Source organism: Rhyacophila brunnea, unplaced genomic scaffold (assembly GCF_057557595.1).
Source record: "Rhyacophila brunnea isolate RB1 unplaced genomic scaffold, BYU_Rbru_1.0 scaffold_137, whole genome shotgun sequence".
Classification (NCBI taxonomy): domain Eukaryota; kingdom Metazoa; phylum Arthropoda; class Insecta; order Trichoptera; family Rhyacophilidae; genus Rhyacophila; species Rhyacophila brunnea.
This window is the reverse complement of record NW_028232793.1, coordinates 518,208-523,601: the sequence shown is the minus strand read 5'-3', so window position 1 is coordinate 523,601 and position 5,394 is coordinate 518,208.

Genomic DNA, 5,394 nt, shown 5'->3' with positions numbered 1-5,394 from the left:
ATAACTTTCTATCATGCTTGAATACATACACAGTCAATACGAAGTAAAAGATTTTTTTTATTTTCAAACAAAATTGAAAAACAAATATACTAAAATTAGTTCTGTAATTATTTCGCAAAGAAATTTATGTCTTAAATAGAAATTATTGTAACCAAAATGTTTTTACGAAAAATAGCAAATTTATTATTATGAGTCCTTAATAATTTTAAATGGAGAGAATAAAGAAGTTTTTTTCAGAATATGCACCAGTTGAAAATTCGCAACCATGGGATAATACCGGTGTCTTAATATCAAACGCAGATGAAGAAAACACCGAAGCAGTAGCAACTATGAACAGAAATATTTTGCTTACGAATGATATTACAGAGGCTGTAATAGATGAGGCGATTGATGCAGAATGTAAATACATTGTATCTTACCATCCAATACTTTTCAAAAGCATTAAAAAGATTACGGATTCGCTCCTATTAAAAATACTGCACAACAGAATTGGAGTTTATTCTCCGCACACAGGTTTAGATAGGAAGATGTGTATCAAGATGGCAGAAATTATTGGTTCCTTAAAAACGAATAAGATTACGGACACATATATTGCTTGTAAACCAGATTCAGACAATCAAAGAAACATTTTTAGTTACTTAGAAACACTTAATTCGATTATATTTAAAAAAGGAGAAAGCAAATCTATTCGCTATATTGTGCCAGACCGCTTGTCTTTACATGATATTCATGCTAGCCATTGTCATAATGTTATTATAGGAATGGGATCAGCACAGGAAGAATTCAAGAAGGAGCTAATTAACATTGATTTTAATAAAGAGAAGGGAATAGGCAATTTAATAATAACAGGGGAAATGTCACATCACGATATTTTATTTTATGGAAGAAATAATACTGCTGTAATTTTGTTGGAACATTGTAATTCTGAAAGATTTTATTTGAAATATTTGAAAGAAGATATGCAAAAATGTGAATATTTCAAGGATTTCAATTTTATTATATCTCGTTTCGATAAAAGTCCAATAAAATTCTGGTGTATGTAAAATAATCGAATTTTTATTTATTTTTCGCTCATGCTATTAATTAAAATATTTTTATATTGCAATAATTTGATATACTAATCATGCATTAAAAATTGGTATTTTCCCGTAGGTATATAAAATACTATTCATTAGAAAATAAATTACATTTTTGACTAAATATTATCATGAAAATCTTCGAAATTTTGTTCAAATTATTTATATTCGATTCATTAGAAAATAAATTACATTTTTGGCTAAATATTATCATGAAAATATTCGACATTTTGTTCAAATTATTTATATTCGATTCATGTGTTAATTTTTGATTTGATTTTTATATTTTCTCACCTGCCAAAAATAATCTTCGACATTTTGTTCGTGACACTTGAACACATCACATTTGTGAGAAGAAGAGCAGTTGATGAATATAGATCAGGAGAAGGTGTCAAAAGATGCACCAAGGAGTTGGGAAATATTCCCAATGGGATGATCACGTCTAAATAGATAAAAAGAAACTAAACCCATAAATAAATAAATCAATACATTTTGTTCAAATTATTATATCTTATTCATACGTATATTTTTGTTTTTATTTTTATATTTTCCCATATGCTTAAAATAATCATATACATTTTGTTAGATTATTATTATATTATTTAGTGGTTAATTTTTGATTTGACTTGTATATTTTTCTCAAACAAATTGTGTGATAAATCCTTAGAGAAAACTGCATCAATACTTTTTACTATCGCTTTCTCTTTTATATCCTCATCGACACCCTTCTTAAAATTATTATTATTATTTTCATCATATGATTTTGTCATATATTTAAGAATTTATATGTATTCATTTTAGGGCTAAATTATTCGTTGTAATTTTAGTTTTTGTTCTCAAGCACAAGTGGATTGATATGTAGTGCGCAAAGCGTATAAATACTTTCGGCTATTTTCTCCTTTCTATAGTCTGGAAGTCTTTTTTTTAAGAATTTATACATATATTTATACATGAGTCAATTTTTTTAGTCATTTCAATTTTTTCAAGATCTAGTTATCGAAGCACGTCAGCGTATAATGGAAGACGACATCTGAAATGGTTTTTTAGGATGGTTTATGGTGAAGGGTAGTTTCTGTTGGTCTATAAGACAAAAGTGTACATATAAAATTGACCGATGAAGCACAATATACAATGAGTATTTCCACAAGCTGACAATATGTAAGTAAATAATTTAAACTATTATTAAGCCGGCAAAATAAGCCTAAATAAATAAACAACAAATTTCATTCAAGCAAAACGTCAGATTTCTTATTAGATCATATTGGCATTATACTTAAGAAATAATCCATTTAAATAATGACAAAAGAACATGATATCCGCTACCTTATTTAGCTATTCTATATAATTCATAGATTTTCTTAAAAAATAAATTGAAATCATTGATGTCTTGGTTTCAATACACCAATGATTCAAAACAATGCAGTTCTCACAAAAACATCAAGATCATGAAATAATTATTTTAATCTTAAAATCCAGAAAATATAATTTGATAACTGCCTTTTATAATATTCGGAAATAGTAATAAGATTTTCTATAGAAATTAATCTACAAAAAATTGTCGATTTTATGCGGAAGATAACTGTATTAATGATTCCTGGCGCGAAAATAAAAAATATAAGTAAAAATATAATAAAGTATCCATATAATTTTTAACTAGCCCTTTTATATCATTAAATCTTATCGTTTTTTTTTAATATATATCTACGTATTTTTAAATAAAAATACATTTAAAACTCTAGACTTTTATTGGTATTATAAACTACATATCAATATACTTTATCTATATGGATAAGATTTCCTCTGTAATGTTTCATTCCATATCCAGCATAATCACAATTACTTCGATCCCATAGCCCACATTATTTAAAGTATTTTCTACTACATATAAGTCTTGGCTCTTGGAATTTTTTTTAAAGTATATTATATTTTGATAACTTAAGTTTAATGCGGCTTTTGCTGAGTATTTAATTCAATGTAATTTACTAGATACAAGAAAAATAGAAGATATAGACACAAGCCATTACAAATAAACCCAATATATAGGTAATTATGCACGAGATATCGCAAATAACTAATAAATCCTATATATTGGTAATTATGCACGATACATCATACATAAAATCATAACCTCTTGCGCTGCCATTGTTGTCAATACATCGTAAATAAAATAATAAACTAACAAAAAGAAAACAAAACATTTGTTAGCAATAAAAACAAATTAATATTGAAAATGTAATGAGATAACAATCATATAATATTAATTCTAGCAGTAAAGAATAGAATATAATTTACATCACATTTATATAGAAAATGAAATAGAGATAACAATCATCTAATATTAAATCTAGCATTAAAGAATAAAATATAATTTACATCTCATTTATAACTCAAAATGAATTATATTTGTTTTCGAGACATAATTAGCACGATAATCATTTATTCTTAAACAACAAGCAAAGCTCTTTTACGGCTTTGAATCTCTTCTGCCACATTTATAGAGTTTATACGAAACATGGAATAATAATATTTTTGCACTTCAAAGATTACAAGAAAAAAAAGGGGAACTTTATTTGTATAAATTAGACATAATATTATATATAAAAAAGTATAAAAAACATATTCTTAGTATTTATGTAAAAAAAAGGGGAACTTTAATTGTATAAATTAGACATAATATTATATATAAAAAAGTATAAAAAACATTTTCTTAGCACTTATGTTCAGAATTTTCTTTTCTAAGACTATAAGTTTTATTTCCATCTAATAATAGAAAACCATTTTAACTGCTTTTGGAAGAATTTTCGCAAGATAAAAATGATTAGTAAATAATAAATGGTCATTAAAATCATATTTTTGGGTGGCTTGAACATTAGATAGTCTGTAAATTTAACATTAATTTTGAAAACGAAGTAGAAAAATTGAAAATATAAGTCTCATATGCAAAAAATTATTAAAAACCATTCTAATGCAGGAAATAAAATATTATTTTATTAGGGAATTATTCAATTTTATACAAAAAATATTATGATTTTATGAGAGAGTATAGAACCAAGTTTATTTCAATTAAATATTTTTATAACCTCCATATTGACCATAAGTTCATTTTTTATTGAAGCAAATTTAGCTTCAATCTCTTTGTTTCTTTCAAATAAATTATTTTTGTATGTTTTTGACTTATTCAGTAAAAATTTGCCTGCTTCATCTTTAGTATACAAAACAAGATAAAAATATGCCGATTTCAAGGCATAATCAATCATGGATTTTTGAGAAATTTCGTAATACGCATCGGAATAGCATTGAATTAAATCCACCTCAAAGTTATCGTGCAAAATTATTGAATTCACATCCAATCGAGTATTTTTTGGTGAAAAAAAGTGGTTGAAAATCCCGAAATCTGTTTTATTAGAGGTTGATATTTTCTTTTCACGCATATAATCAGAATAAATTCTTTTCATTATTTCCTTTTTATTGAAATCCGGGTGGTTCAAGTTTATAAAAGACCTTTGAACATCTGCATACTCTTTAAAAGTATCTTTTAAATAAATCAACTTTTCAGAGAGCAATTTTTCGATATCATTCGCAAACTTTTGAGATAAGTCACAAAAAAGTTCAGAATCGATTTTTCTTATATGACCAATAAGTAAAGCCCATACCTTTTCAAATACACTTAAAATTTTGTTGTTCAAAGTTTCAATTCTCTCACGAACGATTTTCTTGAAAATTACCTCTGAAACGAAAAGCGTAGTATTTGTTTTTATCTCATTTATAGTATTTATATCAAGCTTGTAACTTTTATTGTCAAATAAATTTTTAAATAATTCATTGTATTCGAATATAAATTTCTTTTCACATTTATAAGAAAATATTTTGCCGTCGATATACTTATCCTTTATAATATTTTTGATTATTTTTGCGTATATTTTGGCTAAATCGGATCTTTCCATGTTTTCACTTGTGTATTTTTGCAGTGCATCGTTTAAATTATTTATCTTTTCTTCGATTTTTAATTTTGCTTTAGGAAGTTCTTGTGACAAAAACTTCGAAAAATTTGTGTTAAGAATTAGTTTTAAATGCCCAGTTCCTATTTTTGGATGCAAAGATTTGTAAACAATATGATTCAAAAAATAATCATTCTCGTTTTTACATGAAATTTGTAGTGGCATTTTTTCATTTAATTCCTTTTGCGATCTGTTTACAATTCCTACATATCCGAGCTTGAGTTTAGATTTTTTATTCAAAAGAACATCCAAGCAATCTGTCATCTTATCCATCAAATCAATTTTTGTTATAACTCCAATCGTTCTAATTCCTATTATAT